Source organism: Pimephales promelas, chromosome 9 (assembly GCF_988280905.1).
Source record: "Pimephales promelas chromosome 9, fPimPro1.hap1.1, whole genome shotgun sequence".
Taxonomy (NCBI): Eukaryota; Metazoa; Chordata; class Actinopteri; order Cypriniformes; family Leuciscidae; genus Pimephales; species Pimephales promelas.
In genome coordinates this window covers 5,267,574-5,287,470 of record NC_142777.1, presented here as the reverse complement: position 1 = coordinate 5,287,470, position 19,897 = coordinate 5,267,574, and the positions used below count along the sequence as shown (strand labels likewise).

At 40.2% G+C, this 19,897-nt stretch overlaps 1 protein-coding gene across 2 annotated transcripts in view; it reads right to left on the bottom strand.

The window, feature by feature from the left end:
* Positions 1-19,897, bottom strand: part of frmpd3 (FERM and PDZ domain containing 3) — a 221,731-nt gene that overhangs the window by 58,970 nt on the left and 142,864 nt on the right. The window lies entirely within an intron of this gene.

Here is a 19,897-nt window from a genome sequence, read left to right as displayed (position 1 = left end):
ATGGCCGACAGCCAAAATGGCCGATCTGGGAAAATTGGATATCGGTCGACTCGGCATGACGCCCTGAATCTAACGAGACCAAGTTTTTGATTTTTGGAGAAATCGTTCAGAAGTTACGAGCAAAAATAGCCATTTTTCATATCTCCGGACCACTAGGTGGCGCTGCGCCGAAACACAGCACGTAGCCTCAGGTCATGCTTGTGATAACACGTACCAAGTTTGGTGTGAAAACGAGTAAGCGTTGCGGAGATACAACCTCACGTCTGTTTTCGCAAGCGCTACGTAAATTTTGTTTACGCGTTTATCGAAAACGGTTATTCGAATCATCTTGAATTCCATAACTTTTTGTCAGCACTGCCTGGAGATGATCCGGTGCGATTTTGGTGAAAATCGGACAAACCGTCTAGGACGAGTTCGCAAAAGTAGGTTTTTTGGAAAATTCAAAATGGCGGCCGTTTTTTTATGACGGAAAATGACGTCATAGGGTGCGATCGAATCGGCATGAGCTCAGGAACAAGAGGAAAAAAGAATTTTGTTGATAGGCCTTACGGTTCAAAAGTTATTAGCATAATAAAAGTGCAACTTTGGACAGTTGGTGGCGCTAGAGGGAATGAGTTAGAGACACCAAAATTGGTGTATTTAAAGTTGGGACTGTCCTCTATCAGAATGTCAAACCAAAACAACTTTCCCGCAAACCGGTCTATGGGCTGCCATAGACGCCCAGTCGGAAGAAGAATAATAATAATAAATATAGCTGCAAGCAGCCATTACCGGGGCCAAGCGCAAGAAGCGGCAACATATGCCAAAATGGCAAGGAGTGGCAGACCAACTGCAGCAAGGAGCAATTAAGGGCATTTTGAGAGAACTTTGGGCAAATGGCTAAGAAAATCACATAAACATTAACTTATAAGATGATTTAATGGGTTATCACTTTCGAACAATAGGTGGCGCAGTTACGAAATAGATGTGATGTGGTCAGAGTGAGGTGACAATGACACATGCAAAGTTTGGTGTCAAAATGTGAAGGCATTGCAGAGATAAAGCCTAAATAGTAATTTTGGTAGCATGCCTAAATTTTGATGCTGTGGTATACAAAAACGGTTTTGTCTATCATCGTGCAATTCATAACTTTTAGTCGGCACGGTCTGGAGATGATACGATTCAATTTTCGTGAAAATCGGACAAACGGTCTAGGAGGAGTTCGAAAAAGAAGGTTTTTCAAAGAAATAAAGATGGCGAACAGGACGTTTGTCTGATTATGGAAAACCTGATATCTATGTTTTCGGCATAACCGATGTAATATATTAAGATCAGTTTCATTGCAATAGGCAAATTTATTCAAAAGTTATTAGCGTTCTCAGAAATTAATTATAACATTTGACCAACAGGTGGCGCTGTCTCAAAATCTTTTGAGTACCTTCAGGGCATGCTGCTTATGGCACACACTGAGTTTTGTAATATTACACCAATGCATTTATTTAGTATAGCATTTTATTTCACAAAACTCTATTGAAGTCAATGGGAATTTCACGTTTTGTTCTATTATAGCGCCACCAAGAGGCTCAGTCCCACAATTTTTTGTATGTGTGCTCAGAGTGACCCCATACATATGTGTGTCAATTTTGGTGCAAATATCTCAATTCACTTCCGAGTTATAAACATTTATATGAAAAAACACGTAAAAAATGACTGACACATGACTTTGTTTGAATTTTACTACCCCTTACTATCAATATTTTCGCATTTGGGCATTAGCGTATAGTTAACAAGCTATGATTCCGTGTTTCTGGCGGTGGTTTCGTCTCGATCGGAACAGCGGTTTTGAAGATATCGCCAAGTGTTTTTTTCGCACTAAATCGCTACGCTACACCAACCGTAACACGAAACCCAGCATGTTTAGTATCGTTGGACTGGGCAACGATTCAGGAACTCAAAAAGATGACTCCCGTGAAAATAAGTGTACCACACCCAAAGTTATAAGTGTTTGAAGAAAAAAATTCACCACTAGGTGGCGCTGTTTCGAAACTTCTCAGGCTCCTTCAGGGCATCGTACTGATGACCCATACCGAGTTTCGTAACAATTCGTTCATGCGTTCAAAAAATACAGCATTTTAGCACATAATTCAAAATGGCCGACAGCCAAAATGGCCGATCTGGGAAAATTGGATATCAGTCGACTCGGCATGATGCCCTGAATCTAACAAGATGAAGTTTATGATTTTTGGACAAACCGTTCAGAAGTTACGAGCAAAAATAGCCATTTTTCATATCTCCGGACCACTAGACGGCGCTGCGCCGAAACGCTGCATGTAGCCTCAGGTCATGCTTGTGATTACATGTACCAAGTTTGGTCTGAATAGGATGAAGCGTTGCGGAGATACAGCCTTACGTCTGTTTTCGCAAGCGTTACGTAAAATTAGTTTGTGCGTTTATCAAAAACCGTTAGGCGAATCATCTTGAATTCCATAACTTTTTGTCAGCACTGCCTGGAGATGATCCGGTGCGATTTTGGTGAAAATCGGACAAACCGTCTAGGACGAGTTCGCAAAAGTACGTTTTTTAGAAAATTCAAAATGGCGGCCATGTTTTTATGACGGAAAATGACGTCATAGGGTGCGATCGAATCGGCATGAGCTCAGGAACAAGAGGAAAAAAGAATTTTGTTGATAGGCCTTACGGTTCAAAAGTTATTAGCATAATAAAAGTGAAACTTTGGACAGTTGGTGGCGCTAAAGGGAATGAGTTAGAGACACCAAAATTGGTGTATTTAAAGTTGGGACTGTCCTCTATCAGAATGTCAAACCAAAACAACTTTCCCGCAAACCGGTCTATGGGCTGCCATAGACGCCCAGTCGGAAGAAGAATAATAATAAATATAGCTGCAAGCAGCCATTACCGGGGCCAAGCGCAAGAAGCGGCAACATATGCCAAAATGGCAAGGAGTGGCAGACCAACTGCAGCAAGGAGCAATTAAGGGCATTTTGAGAGAACTTTGGGCAAATGGCTAAAAAAATCACATAAACATTAACTTATAAGATGATTTAATGGGTTATCACTTTCGAACAATAGGTGGCGCAGTTACGAAATAGATGTGATGTGGTCAGAGGGAGGTGACAATGACACATGCAAAGTTTGGTGTCAAAATGTGAAGGCATTGCAGAGATAAAGCCTAAATAGTAATTTTGGCAGCATGCCTAAACTTTGATGCTGTGGTATACGAAAACGGTTTTGTCTATCATCGTGCAATTCATAACTTTTAGTCGGCACGGTCTGGAGATGATGCGATTAAATTTTCGTGAAAATCGGACAAACGGTCTAGGAGGAGTTCGAAAAAGAAGGCTTTTCAAAGAAATAAAGATGGCGGACAGGAAGTTTGGCTGATTATGCAAAACCTGATATCTATGTTTTCGGCATAACCCAAGGAATCTATTAAGATCAGTTTCATTGCAATAGGCAAATTTATTCAAAAGTTATTAGCGTTCTCAGAAATTAATTATAACTTTTGACCAACAGGTGGCGCTGTCTCAAAATCTTTTCAGTACCTTCAGGGCATGCTGCTTATGGCACACACTGAGTTTTGTAATATTACACCAATGCATTTGTTTAGTATAGCATTTTATTTCACAAAACTCTATTGAAGTCAATGGGAATTTCACGTTTTCTTCTTTTATAGCGCCACCAAGAGGCTCAGTCCCACAATTTTTTTCCTGTGTCTTCAGAGTGAGCCCATACATATGTGTGTCAATTTTGATGAAAATATCTCAATTCGCTTCCGAGTTATAAACATTTATATGAAAAAACACGTAAAAAATGACTGACACATGACTTTGTTTGAATTTTACTACCCCTTACTATCAATATTTTCGCATTTGGGCATTTGCATATAGTTAACAAGCTATGATTCCGTGTTTCTGGCGGTGGTTTCGTCTCGATCGGAACAGCGGTTTTGAAGATATCGCCAAGTGTTTTTTTCGCGCTAAATCGCTACGCTACACCAACCGTAAGACGAAACCCAGCATGTTTAGTATCGTTGGACTCGGCAACGATTCAGGAACTCAAAAAGATGACTCCCGTGAAAATAAGTGTACCACACCCAAAGTTATAAGCGTTTGAAAAAAACAATTCACCACTAGGTGGCGCTGTTTCGAAACTTCTCAGGCTTCTTCAGGGCATCGTACTGATGACCCATACTGAGTTTCGTAACAATTCGTTCATGCGTTCAAAAAATACAGCATTTTAGCACATAATTCAAAATGGCCGACAGCCAAAATGGCCGATCTGGGAAAATTGGATATCAGTCGACTCGGCATCATGCCCTGAATCTAACGAGATGAAGTTTATGATTTTTGGACAAACCGTTCAGAAGTTACGAGCAAAAATAGCCATTTTTCATATCTCCGGACCACTAGGTGGCGCTGCGCCGAAACGCAGCACGTAGCCTCAGGTCATGCTTGTGATGACACGTACAAAGTTTGGTTTGAAAACGAGTAAGCGTTGCGGAGATACAGCCTCACGTCTGTTTTCGCAAGCGCTACGTAAAATTAGTTTGCGCGCTTATCGAAAACGGTTATTCGAATCATCATGAATTCCATAACTTTTTGTCAGCACTGCCTGGAGATGATCCGGTGCGATTTTGGTGAAAATCGGACAAACCGTCTAGGACGAGTTCGCAAAAGTAGGTTTTTTGGAAAATTCAAAATGGCGGCCAATTTTTTATGACGGAAAATGACGTCATTGGGTCCGATCGAATCGGCATGAGCTCAGGAACAAGAGGAAAAAAGAATTTTGTTGATAGGCCTTACGGTTCAAAAGTTATTAGCATAATAAAAGTGAAACTTTGGACAGTTGGTGGCGCTAGAGGGAATGAGTTAGAGACACCAAAATTGGTGTATTTAAAGTTGGGACTGTCCTCTATCAGAATGTCAAACCAAAACAACTTTCCCGCAAACCGGTCTATGGGCTGCCATAGACGCCCAGTCGGAAGAAGAATAATAATAATAATAATAATAATAAGAACCGGCACAGATACAATAGGTGCCTCCGCACCTTCGGTGCTTGGCCCCTAATAAATATAGCTGCAAGCAGCCATTACCGGGGCCAAGCGCAAGAAGCGGCAACATATGCCAAAATGGCTAGGAGTGGCAGACCAACTGCAGCAAGGAGCAATTACGGGCATTTTGAGAAAACTTTGGGCAAATGGCTAAAAAAATCACATAAACATTACCTTATAAGATGATTTAATGGGTTATCACTTTCGAACAATAGGTGGCGCAGTTCCGAAATAGATGTGATGTGGTCAGAGTGAGGTGACAATGACACATGCAAAGTTTGGTGTCAAAATGTGAAGGCATTGCAGAGATAAAGCCTAAATAGAAATTTTGGCAGCATGCCTAAACTTTGATGCTGTGTTATACCAAAACGGTTTTGTCTATCATCGTGCAATTCATAACTTTTAGTCGGCACAGTCTGGAGATGATACGAATAAATTTTCGTGAAAATTGGACAAACGGTCTAGGAGGAGTTCGAAAAAGAAGCTTTTTCAAAGAAATAAAGATGGCGGACAGGAAGTTTGTCTGATTATGGAAATCCTGATATCTATGTTATCGGCATAACCCAAGGAATCTATTAAGATCAGTTTCATTGCAATAGGCACATTTATTCAAACGTTATTAGCGTTTTCAAAAATTAATTATGACTTTTGACCAACAGGTGGCGCTGTCTCAAAATCTTTTGAGTACCTTCAGGGCATGCTGCTTATGGCACACACTGAGTTTTGTAATATTACACCAATGCATTTGTTTAGTATAGCATTTTATTTCACAAAACTCTATTGAAGTCAATGGGAATTTCACGTTTTCTTCTTTTATAGCGCCACCAAGAGCCTCAGTCCAACAATTTTTTTCCTGTGTCTTCAGAGTGAGCCCATACATATGTGTGTCAATTTTGGTGAAAATATCTCAATTCGCTTCCGAGTTATAAACATTTATATGAAAAAACACGTAAAAAATGACTGACACATGACTTTTTTTGAATTTTACTACCCCTTACTATCAATATTTTCGCATTTGGGCATTTGCATATAGTTAACAAGCTATGATTCCGTGTTTCTGACGATGGTTTCGTCTCGATCGGAACAGCGGTTTTGAAGATATCGCCAAGTGTTTTTTTCGCGCTAAATCGCTACGCTACACCAACCGTAAGACGAAACCCAGCATGTTTAGTATTGTTGGACTCGGCAACGATTCAGGAACTCAAAAACATGACTCCCGTGAAAATAAGTGTACCACACCCAAAGCTATAAGCGTTTGAAAAAAAAAATTCACCACTAGGTGGCGCTGTTTCGAAACTTCTCAGGCTCCTTCAGGGCATCGTACTGATGACCCATACCGAGTTTCGTAACAATTCGTTCATGCGTTCAAAAAATACAGCATTTTAGCACATAATTCAAAATGGCCGACCACCAAGAAGACCGTTCTGGGAAAATTGGATATCGGTGGACTCGGCATGACGCCCTGAATCTAACGAGACCAAATTTATGATTTTTGGACAAACCGTTCAGAAGTTACGAGCAAAAATAGCCATTTTTCATATCTCCGGACCACTAGGTGGCGCTGCGCCGAAACGCAGCACGTAGCCTCAGGTCATGCTTCTGATAACACGTACCAAGTTTGGTGTGAAAACGAGTAAGCGTTGCGGAGATACAACCATACGTCTGTTTTCGCAAGCGCTACGTAAATTTTGTTTACGCGTTAATCGAAAACGGTTATTCGAATCATCTTGAATTCCATAACTTTTTGTCAGCACTGCCTGGAGATGATCCGGTGCGATTTTGGTGAAAATCGGACAAACCGTCTAGGACGAGTTCGCAAAAGTAGGTTTTTTGGAAAATTCAAAATGGCGGCCGTTTTTTTATGACGGAAAATGACGTCATAGGGTGCGATCGAATCGGCATGAGCTCAGGAACAAGAGGAAAAAAGAATTTTGTTGATAGGCCTTACGGTTCAAAAGTTATTAGCATAATAAAAGTGAAACTTTGGACAGTTGGTGGCGCTAGAGGGAATGAGTTAGAGACACCAAAATTGGTGTATTTAAAGTTGGGACTGTCCTCTATCAGAATGTCAAACCAAAACAACTTTCCCGCAAACCGGTCTATGGGCTGCCATAGACGCCCAGTCGGAAGAAGAATAATAATAATAATAATAAGAACCGGCACAGATACAATAGGTGCCTCTGCACCTTCGGTGCTTGGCCCCTAAATATAGCTGCAAGCAGCCATTACCGGGGCCAAGCGCAAGAAGCGGCAACATATGCCAAAATGGCTAGGAGTGGCAGACCAACTGCAGCAAGGAGCATTTACGGGCATTTTGAGAGAACTTTTGGCAAATGGCTAAAAAAATCACATAAACATTAACTTATAAGATGATTTAATGGATTATCACTTTCGAACAATAGGTGGCGCAGTTACGAAATAGATGTGTGGTCAGAGTGAGGTGACAATGACACATGCAAAGTTTGGTGTCAAAATGTGAAGGCATTGCAGAGATAAAGCCTAAATAGTCATTTTGGCAGCATGCCTCAAATTTGATGCTGTGGTATACGAAAACGGTTTTGTCTATCGTCACGCAATCCATAACTTTTATTCGGCACCGTCTGGAGATGATACGATTCAATTTTCGTGAAAATCGGACAAACGGTCTAGGAGGAGTTCGAAAAAGAAGGTTTTTAAAAAAATAAAGATGGCGGACAGGAAGTTTGGCTGATTATGCAAAACCTGATATCTATGTTTTCGGCATAACCCAAGGAATCTATTAAGATCAGTTTCATTGCAATAGGCAAATTTATTCAAAAGTTATTAGCGTTCTCAGAAATTAATTATAACTTTTGACCAACAGGTGGCGCTGTCTCAAAATCTTTTGAGTACCTTCAGGGCATGCTGCTTATGGCACACACTGAGTTTCGTAATGTTAGACCAAAGCATTTGTTTAGTATAACATTGTATTTCACAAAACTGTATTGAAGTCAATGGGAATTTCACGTTTTGTTCTATTATAGCGCAACCAAGAGGCTCAGTCCCACAAATTTTTTTATATGTCCTCAGAGTGACCCCATACATATGTGTGTCAATTTTGGTGCAAAAATCTCAATTTACTTCCGAGTTATAAACATTTATATGAAAAAACACGTAAAAAATGACTGACACATGACTTTGTTTGAATTTTACTACCCCTTACTATCAATATTTTCGCATTTGGGCATTAGCGTATAGTTAACAAGCTATGATTCCGTGTTTCTGACGGTGGTTTCGTCTCGATCGGAACAGCGGTTTTGAAGATATCGCCAAGTGTTTTTTTCACGCTAAATCGCTACGCTACACCAACCGTAAGATGAAACCCAGCATGTTTAGTATCATTGGACTCGGCAACAATTCAGGATCTCAAAAAGATGACTCCTGTGAAAATAAGTGTACCACACCCAAAGCTATAAGCGTTTGAAAAAAAAAATTCACCACTAGGTGGCGCTGTTTCGAAACTTCTCAGACTCCTTCAGGGCATCGTACTGATGACCCATACCGAGTTTCGTAACAATTCGTTCATGCGTTCAAAAAATACAGCATTTTAGCACATAATTCAAAATGGCCGACCGCCAAAATGGCCGTTCTGGGAAAATTGGATATCGGTGGACTCGGCATGACGCCCTGAATCTAACGAGACCAAATTTATGATTTTTGGACAAACCGTTCAGAAGTTACGAGCAAAAATAGCCATTTTTCATATCTCCGGACCACTAGGTGGCGCTGCGCCGAAACGCAGCACGTAGCCTCAGGTCATGCTTGTGATAACACGTACCAAGTTTGGTGTAAAAACGAGTAAGCGTTGCGGAGATACAACCTCACGTCTGTTTTCGCAAGCGCTACGTAAATTTTGTTTACGCGTTTATCGAAAACGGTTATTCGAATCATCTTGAATTCCATAACTTTTTGTCAGCACTGGCTGGAGATGATCCGGTGCGATTTTGGTGAAAATCGGACAAACCGTCTAGGACGAGTTCGCAAAAGTAGGTTTTTTGGAAAATTCAAAATGGCGGCCATTTTTTTATGACGGAAAATGACGTCATAGGGTGCGATCGAATCGGCATGAGCTCAGGAACAAGAGGAAAAAAGAATTTTGTTGATAGGCTTTACGGGTCAAAAGTTATTAGCATAATAAAAGTGAAACTTTGGACAGTTGGTGGCGCTAGAGGGAATGAGTTAGAGACACCAAAATTGGTGTATTTAAAGTTGGGACTGTCCTCTATCAGAATGTCAAACCAAAACAACTTTCCCGCAAACCGGTCTATGGGCTGCCATAGACGCCCAGTCGGAAGAAGAATAATAATAATAATAAATATAGCTGCAAGCAGCCATTACCGGGGCCAAGCGCAAGAAGCGGCAACATATGCCAAAATGGCAAGGAGTGGCAGACCAACTGCAGCAAGGAGCAATTAAGGGCATTTTGAGAGAACTTTGGGCAAATGGCTAAGAAAATCACATAAACATTAACTTATAAGATGATTTAATGGGTTATCACTTTCGAACAATAGGTGGCGCAGTTACGAAATAGATGTGATGTGGTCAGAGTGAGGTGACAATGACACATGCAAAGTTTGGTGTCAAAATGTGAAGGCATTGCAGAGATAAAGCCTAAATAGTAATTTTGGCAGCATGCCTAAAATTTGATGCTGTGGTATACGAAAACGGTTTTGTCTATCATAGTGCAATTCATAACTTTTAGTCGGCACGGTCTGGAGATGATACGATTCAATTTTCGTGAAAATCGGACAAACGGTCTAGGAGGAGTTCGAAAAAGAAGGTTTTTCAAAGAAATAAAGATGGCGAACAGGAAGTTTGTCTGATTATGGAAAACCTGATATCTATGTTTTCAGCATAACCCAACGAATCTATTAAGATCAGTTTCGTTTCCATAAGCAAATTTATTCAAAAGTAATTAGCGTTCTCAGAAATTAATTATAACTTTTGACCAACAGGTGGCGCTGTCTCAAAATCTTTTGAGTACCTTCAGGGCATGCTGCTTATGGCACACACTGAGTTTCGTAATGTTAGACCAAAGCATTTGTTTAGTATAGCATTTTAATTCACAAAACTCTATTGAAGTCAATGGGAATTTTACGTTTTGTTCTATTATAGCGCCACCAAGAGGCTCAGTCCCACAATTTTTTTTATGTGTCCTCAGAGTGACCCCATACATATGTGTGTCAATTTTGGTGCAAATATCTCAATTCACTTCCGAGTTATAAACATTTATATGAAAAAACACGTAAAAAATGACTGACACATGACTTTGTTTGAATTTTACTACCCCTTACTATCAATATTTTCGCATTTGGGCATTAGCGTATAGTTAACAAGCTATGATTCCGTGTTTCTGGCGGTGGTTTCGTCTCGATCGGAACAGCGGTTTTGAAGATATCGCCAAGTGTTTTTTTCGCGCTAAATCGCTACGCTACACCAACCGTAACACGAAACCCAGCATGTTTAGTATCGTTGGACTCGGCAACGATTCAGGAACTCAAAAAATGACTCCCGTGAAAATAAGTGTACCACACCCAAAGTTATAAGCGTTTGAAAAAAAAAATTCACCACTAGGTGGCGCTGTTTCGAAACTTCTCAGGCTTCTTCAGGGCATCGTACTGATGACCCATACCGAGTTTCGTAACAATTCGTTCATGCGTTCAAAAAATACAGCATTTTAGCACATAATTCAAAATGGCCGACAGCCAAAATGGCCGATCTGGGAAAATTGGATATCAGTCGACTCGGCATGATGCCCTGAATCTAACGAGATGAAGTTTATGATTTTTGGACAAACCGTTCAGAAGTTACGAGCAAAAATAGCCATTTTTCATATCTCCGGACCACTAGGTGGCGCTGCGCCGAAACGCTGCATGTAGCCTCAGGTCATGCTTGTGATGACATGTACCAAGTTTGGTCTGAATAGGATGAAGCGTTGCGGAGATACAGCCTCACGTCTGTTTTTGCAAGCGCTACGTAAAATTAGTTTGCGCGTTTATCGAAAACGGTTGTTCGAATCATCTTGAATTCCATAACTTTTTGTCAGCACTGCCTGGAGATGATCCGGTGCGATTTTGGTGAAAATCGGACAAACCCTCTAGGACGAGTTCGCAAAAGTAGGTTTTTTGGAAAATTCAAAATGGCGGCCATTTTTTTATGACGGAAAATGACGTCATAGGGTGCGATCGAATCGGCATGAGCTCAGGAACAAGAGGAAAAAAGAATTTTGTTGATAGGCCTGACGGTTCAAAAGTTATTAGCATAATAAAAGTGCAACTTTGGACAGTTGGTGGCGCTAGAGGGAATGAGTTAGAGACACCAAAATTGGTGTATTTAAAGTTGGGACTGTCCTCTATCAGAATGTCAAACCAAAACAACTTTCCCGCAAACCGGTCTATGGGCTGTCATAGACGCCCAGTCGGAAGAAGAATAATAATAATAATAATAAGAACCGGCACAGATACAATAGGTGCCTCCGCACCTTCGGTGCTTGGCCCCTAATAAGAACCGGCACAGATACAATAGGTGCCTCCGCACCTTCGGTGCTTGGCCCCTAAATATAGCTGCAAGCAGCCATTACCGGGGCCAAGCGCAAGAAGCGGCAACATATGCCAAAATGGCAAGGAGTGGCAGACCAACTGCAGCAAGGAGCAATTAAGGGCATTTTGAGAGAACTTTGGGCAAATGGCTAAGAAAATCACATAAACATTAACTTATAAGATGATTTAATGGGTTATCACTTTCGAACAATAGGTGGCGCAGTTACGAAATAGATGTGATGTGGTCAGAGTGAGGTGACAATGACACATGCAAAGTTTGGTGTCAAAATGTGAAGGCATTGCAGAGATAAAGCCTAAATAGTAATTTTGGCAGCATGCCTAAAATTTGATGCTGTGGTATACGAAAACGGTTTTGTCTATCATAGTGCAATTCATAACTTTTAGTCGGCACGGTCTGGAGATGATACGATTCAATTTTCGTGAAAATCGGACAAACGGTCTAGGAGGAGTTCGAAAAAGAAGGTTTTTCAAAGAAATAAAGATGGCGAACAGGAAGTTTGTCTGATTATGGAAAACCTGATATCTATGTTTTCAGCATAACCCAACGAATCTATTAAGATCAGTTTCGTTTCCATAAGCAAATTTATTCAAAAGTAATTAGCGTTCTCAGAAATTAATTATAACTTTTGACCAACAGGTGGCGCTGTCTCAAAATCTTTTGAGTACCTTCAGGGCATGCTGCTTATGGCACACACTGAGTTTTGTAATATTACACCAATGCATTTGTTTAGTATAGCATTTTATTTCACAAAACTATTGAAGTCAATGGGAATTTCACGTTTTGTTCTATTATAGCGCCACCAAGAGGCTCAGTCCCACAATTTTTTTTATGTGTCCTCAGAGTGACCCCATACATATGTGTGTCAATTTTGGTGCAAATATCTCAATTTGCTTCCGAGTTATAAACATTTATATTAAAAAACACGTAAAAAATGACTGACACATGACTTTGTTTGAATTTTACTACCCCTTACTATCAATATTTTCGCATTTGGGCATTAGCGTATAGTTAACAAGCTATGATTCCGTGTTTCTGGCGGTGGTTTCGTCTCGATCGGAACAGCGGTTTTGAAGATATCGCCAAGTGTTTTTTTCGCGCTAAATCGCTACGCTACGCCATCCGTGAGACGAAACCGGACATATTTGGTATCGTTGGACTCGGCAACGATTCAGGACCTCAAAAATATGACTCCCGTGAAAATAAGTGTACCACACCCAAAGTTATAAGCGTTTGAATAAAACAATTCACCACTAGGTGGCGCTGTTTCGAAACTTCTCAGGCTCCTTCAGGGCATCGTACTGATGACCCATACCGAGTTTCGTAACAATTCGTTCATGCGTTCAAAAAATACAGCATTTTAGCACATAATTCAAAATGGCCGACAGCCAAAATGGCCGATCTGGGAAAATTGGATATCGGTCGACTCGGCATGATGCCCTGAATCTAACGAGACCAAGTTTTTGATTTTTGGACAAACCGTTCAGAAGTTACGAGCAAAAATAGCCATTTTTCATATCTCCGGACCACTAGGTGGCGCTGCGCCGAAACGCTGCATGTAGCCTCAGGTCATGCTTGTGATAACATGTACCAAGTTTGGTCTGAATAGGATTAAGCGTTGCGGAGATACAGCCTCACGTCTGTTTTTGCAAGCGCTACGTAAAATTAGTTTGCGCGTTTATCGACAACGGTTCTTCGAATCATCTTGAATTCCATAACTTTTTGTCAGCACTGCCTGGAGATGATCCGGTGCGATTTTGGTGAAAATCGGACAAACCGTCTAGGACGAGTTCGCAAAAGTAGGTTTTTTGGAAAATTCAAAATGGCGGCCGTTTTTTTATGACGGAAAATGACGTCATAGGGTGCGATCGAATCGGCATGAGCTCAGGAACAAGAAGAAAAAAGAATTTTGTTGATAGGCCTTACGGTTCAAAAGTTATTAGCATAATAAAAGTGCAACTTTGGACAGTTGGTGGCGCTAGAGGGAATGAGTTAGAGACACCAAAATTGGTGTATTTAAAGTTGGGACTGTCCTCTATCAGAATGTCAAACCAAAACAACTTTCCCGCAAACCGGTCTATGGGCTGCCATAGACGCCCAGTCGGAAGAAGAATAATAATAATAATAATAATAATAAATATAGCTGCAAGCAGCCATTACCGGGGCCAAGCGCAAGAAGCGGCAACATATGCCAAAATGGCAAGGAGTGGCAGACCAACTGCAGCAAGGAGCAATTAAGGGCATTTTGAGAGAACTTTGGGCAAATGGCTAAAAAAATCATAAACATTACCTTATAAGATGATTTAATGGGTTATTACTTTCGAACAATAGGTGGCGCAGTTACGAAATAGATGTGATGTGGTCAGAGTGAGGTGACAATGACACATGCAAAGTTTGGTGTCAAAATGTGAAGGCATTGCAGAGATAAAGCCTAAATAGTCATTTTGGCAGCATGCCTCAAATTTGATGCTGTGGTATACGAAAACGGTTTTGTCTATCGTCACGCAATCCATAACTTTTATTTGGCACTGTCTGGAGATGATACGATTCAATTTTCGTGAAAATCGGACAAACGGTCTAGGAGGAGTTCGAAAAAGAAGGTTTTTCAAAGAAATAAAGATGGCGGACAGGAAGTTTAGCTGATTATGCAAAACCTGACATCTATGTTTTCGGCATAACCCAAGGAATCTATTAAGATCAGTTTCATTGCAATAGGCAAATTTGTACAAAAGTTTTTAGCGTTCTCAGAAATTAATTATAACTTTTGACCAACAGGTGGCGCTGTCTCAAAATCTTTTGAGTACCTTCAGGGCATGCTGCTTATGGCACACACTGAGTTTCGTAATGTTAGACCAAAGCATTTGTTTAGTATAGCATTGTATTTCACAAAACTGTATTGAAGTCAATGGGAATTTCACGTTTTGTTCTATTATAGCGCCACCAAGAGGCTCAGTCCCACAATTTTTTTTATGTGTCCTCAGAGTGACCCCATACATATTTGTGTCAATTTTGGTGAAAATATCTCAATTCGCTTCCGAGTTATAAACATTTATATGAAAAAACACGTAAAAAATGACTGACACATGACTTTGTTTGAATTTTACTACCCCTTACTATCAATATTTTCGCATTTGGGCATTAGCGTATAGTTAACAAGCTATGATTCCGTGTTTCTGACGGTGGTTTCGTCTCGATCGGAACAGCGGTTTTGAAGATATCGCCAAGTGTTTTTTTCGCGCTAAATCGCTACGCTACGCCATCCGTGAGACAAAACCTGACATATTTTGTATCGTTGGACTCGGCAACGATTCAGGACCTCAAAAATATGACTCCCGTGAAAATAAGTGTACCACACCCAAAGTTATAAGCGTTTGAAAAAAAAAATTCACCACTAGGTGGCGCTGTTTCGAAACTTCTCAGGCTCCTTCAGGGCATCGTACTGATGACCCATACCGAGTTTCGTAACAATTCGTTCATGCGTTCAAAAAATACAGCATTTTAGCACATAATTCAAAATGGCCGACAGCCAAAATGGCCGATCTGGGAAAATTGGATATCGGTCGACTCGGCATGACGCCCTGAATCTAACGAGACCAAGTTTTTGATTTTTGGAGAAACCGTTCAGAAGTTATGAGAGAAAATAGCCATTTTTCATATCTCCGGACCACTAGGTGGCGCTGCGCCGAAACGCTGCATGTAGCCTCAGGTCATGCTTGTGATTACATGTACCAAGTTTGGTCTGAATAGGATGAAGCGTTGCGGAGATAAAGCCTTACGTCTGTTTTCGCAAGCGTTACGTAAAATTAGTTTGTGCGTTTATCGAAAACGGTTATTCGAATCATCTTGAATTCCATAACTTTTTGTCAGCACTGCCTGGAGATGATCCGGTGCGATTTTGATGAAAATCGGACAAACGGTCTAGGACGAGTTCGCAAAAGTACGTTTTTTGGAAAATTCAAAATGGCGGCCATGTTTTTATGACGGAAAATGACGTCATAGGGTGCGATCGAATCGGCATGAGCTCAGGAATAAGAGGAAAAAAGAATTTTGTTGATAGGTCTTACGGTTCAAAAGTTATTAGCATAATACAAGTGAAACTTTGGACAGTTGGTGGCGCTAGAGGGAATGAGTTAGAGACACCAAAATTGGTGTATTTAAAGTTGGGACTGTCCTCTATCAGAATGTCAAACCAAAACAACTTTCCCGCAAACCGGTCTATGGGCTGCCATAGACGCCCAGTCGGAAGAAGAATAATAATAATAATAATAAGAACCGGCACAGATACAATAGGTGCCTCCGCACCTTCGGTGCTTGGCCCCTAATTAAAGCTGCAAGCAGCATTTATCGGTGTTCAAGCAGTTTAGGCCTTTAAGGCCTTAAAGCACAAAAGCATCAAAAGGCATTCAATTTTATTAAACATACATTTATCCAGTGACATAATAGATGGAAAACACCATTTACAGCCAATACAGGCAATTAACCATTGCAAATACATGGTTTTAATGCTTTTTAACAGATATAGCACCATCTATGGTCTGATCTCCATGAAACTGTGCATGCTTCTTTTACATGTTATGACACATATGCTCATCATTTTTTTTTGAAGTTGTGAGTTTTCCTTTAGTATTTATATACTTTTGGGTGCATTTTGTCACCTACATCTTGGATACCCTTGGGGTAAGCTAAAACATACGAAAAATTAATTTCAAAGTGAACTATCCCTTTATCTCCATTATGCTTGCTTACACCAGCAGGGTGCATTACTGTATCTCCTCATTGGCCTTCCTAAAAATACCATAAGACAGTTGCAGCTCATACAGAACGCTGCTGCCAGGAGTCTGAGCAGGACCAGAAAATATGAGCAGATCACACCAGTCCTCAGGTCTTTACACTGGCTCCCAGTTACATTTAGGATTGATTTCAAAGTATTATTACTGGTATATAAATCATTTAATGGGTTAGGACCTCAATATATTACAGATATGCTCACTGAATATAAACCTAACAGATCACTCAGAATTATCTCATTCACTCATTAGAATCACATGAGCTAGATGTGACAGTTGTCAAAGTAAATGTGACAGTTGTCATAGTAATTTTGGTAAATGGACAGCATTTATATAGCACATTCATAGACCTAATGGTCACCAAAGAGCTTTACATATTGCCTCACATTCACCCATTCACACACTGACGGCGGTGTCAGCCATACATGGCACCATTCAGCTCGTCGGGAGCAGCTGGGGTTAGGTGTCTTGCTCATGGACACCTCAACACTTGGTCAGGCTGAACCGGGGATCGAACCACCAACCTTTCGGTTTGTAGACAACCTACATGAACCACTGAGCCACTGCCGCCCCTACCCTTTTTAACTAAATTATTGTGATTATGTGATTATTGTTAAACTAGTGAATTGATAAAGTCATAATATGAATTATAGTTGAGTAGTCATGACAAATGACAATTTTGAACAGCAGGGGGCAGTAAAACTCCACTTATTGGCTTAATAGACCATCATGTTGATATCATGTTCACCTTTTTAACTGTTGTATAGGCATATTTTGTCCGATCTGTCTGAAAATGTTCATGATGTTTTAATGTCACGTGTTCTAACTTGTGTTTAACATCTGAGCATTCATTTCAAGGCTACATGTTGAAGCCATTGATTATAGGCATTCACATGAAGTAGTTCAACTTTTTCTTATAATAATTGATCAAGAGAGTTCAGAGAATTGTACTGCACTGGCTAACATTAAAGGGTTAGGTGTCTTGCTCATAGACACCTCGACACTTGGTCAGGTGGAACCGGGGATCGAACCACCAACCTTTCGGTTTGTAGACAACCTACATGAACCACTGAGCCACTGCCGCCCCTACCCTTTTGGACTAAATTATTGTGATTATGTGATTATTGTTAAACTATTGAATTGATAAAGACATAATATGAATTATATATTATGTCTACGGTTCGATCTCCATGAAACTTTGCATGCTTCTTCAGCATGTTATGTCACATATGCTCATCAATTTTTGTGAAGTTCTGAGTTTTCCTTTAGGATTTATAGGCTTTTTGGTTCATTATGCCACACCCCTTTTCAAAATAACCCTTTTAATACCATGCAAAAAATTAAAAAGTTCAACTTTTTTTCAATAATTATTTATCTAGAGACTCCAGAGATTTGTTCTAGACTGGTTTGGTTTTGATTAGACAAAAAACCAGGGACTAGTTCGCAAAAGTAGGTTTTCAACATATTTGTGAATATTTAATGAACGATTCAATTGACAGCAATGGTTCTAGAGGCAAAGTTGTTCATCATGAGGAGATCTATCAAATGATATTCATTTTGTGTGGATGTGTGCAACACCACGTGATTACAGAGCCATAAAACTCTTTAGCGCCAACTAGTGGCCGATTTCTATGAAAATTCTTACAGACCTCTAGTGCCACAAGTCGAATATGCCCCTCGAGTTTCGTTCCGATCAGCCACCGTTAACCTCGTCTAATAGGTGCTCAAACTTCATTGGTTGATGGCGGCCATGTTTTTTGAGATATGCCAATATCCTTTTAGACATACATGGTAACTTGCACCAAGACACTGCATACCAAATTTCAAGTCAATTGGACAAATGGTCAGATGGTTTTAGCCAATTATATGTTTATTTAATGTTATAGCGCCACCATGTGACCAATCGATGCAGTATTTTTACAGTGACCGCAAACTGTCCTCATACACATGTCTATTGAGTTTGGTGAAGATATCTTATTTACTTCTTGAGTTATAGCCATTTTAGTAAAATTGCCTAATTTCAAAATGTTCATTTTGCACCCCCTATCGACCTTGAATCGAAAATACAACTTTTTTTCGATAATTATTGGTATTCAGACTCCAGAGAACATTTCTGCACTGGTTTGGTTCCGATCGGGCAAAAATCCAGGGACTAGTTCGCAAAAGTAGGTTTTAGATAAAATTCAAAATGGCGGACAAATTTGCATATAAAATTAAAAATCCGAGATATACGTTTTGTCCTTCAGGCATCCAGCTTTCCAGTGATATAAGACACTTGAGTCTACAACTTACATTCTAGGAGATATGAGCAGTTTCGCGCAATTGATTATTATAGCGCCACCTATGGGCCAATATGGCTCATAATTTGATAACCTCTCCTCGATTTTTGTACTACCAGCTGTCAAAGTTTCAAAGATCCAGCTCTTACGGTTTGGCCTGCACGATGCGTTTTACGGCGGAATAATAATAATAATAATAATAATTAAAGCTGCAAGCAGCATTTAGCGGGGTTCAAGCAGTTTAGGCCTTTAAGGCCTTTAAGCACAAAAGCATCAAAAGACATTAAGTTTTAAGTTTCAATAATGGCAATTTACCATAGTGTATACATTGTTTTTAATATTTTTAACAATTATAGCGCCACCTATAGTCCGATCTCCATGAAACTTTGCATGCTTGTTGAATACGTTATGACACATATGCTCATCAATTTTTGTGAAGTTCTGACTTTTCCTTTAGGATTTATAGGCTTTTGGGTGCATTTTGTCATGCCCCCTTTTTTAAATGACCCTGTTATAGCAAAACAAATGACAAAGTTCAACTTTTTTTTGATAATTATTGATCTAGAGAGTCCAAAGAATTGTCCCAGACTGGTCTGGTTCCGATCGGGCAAAAAACCAGGGACTAGTTCGCAAAAGTAGGTTTTGAACATATTCGTGAATATTTAACGAACGATTTGATTGACAGCAATGGTTCTTGAGGCAAAGTTGTTCAGCATGAGGAGATCTATCAATTGATATACATATTGTGGGGGTGTGTGCAACACCACGTGATAACAGAGCCATAAAACTCGTTAGCGCCAACTAGTGGCCGATTTCTTTCAAAATTCTTACAGACCTCTAGGGGCATGAGTCAAACATGCCCAACGAGTTTCGTTCCGATCGGCCTTCGTTAACCTTGTTTTATAGGTGCTCAAACTTCATTGGCCGATGGCGGCCATGTTTTTTGAGATACACCAATGTCCTCATACACATACATGGGGCCTTGGACAAAGACACTGCATACCAATTTTCAAGTCAATCGGACTAACGGTCAGCTGGTCAGAGCCCTTTTTTAGTTTTATTCGTTTTATAGCGCCACCTAGTGTTCCATCGTGGCGATTTTTTTACTGTGACCTCAAATTGAACTTATACATATGTGTACCAAGTTTGTTGAGGATATCTTATTTACTTCTCGAGTTATAGCCATTTTAGTAAAATAGGCTCCT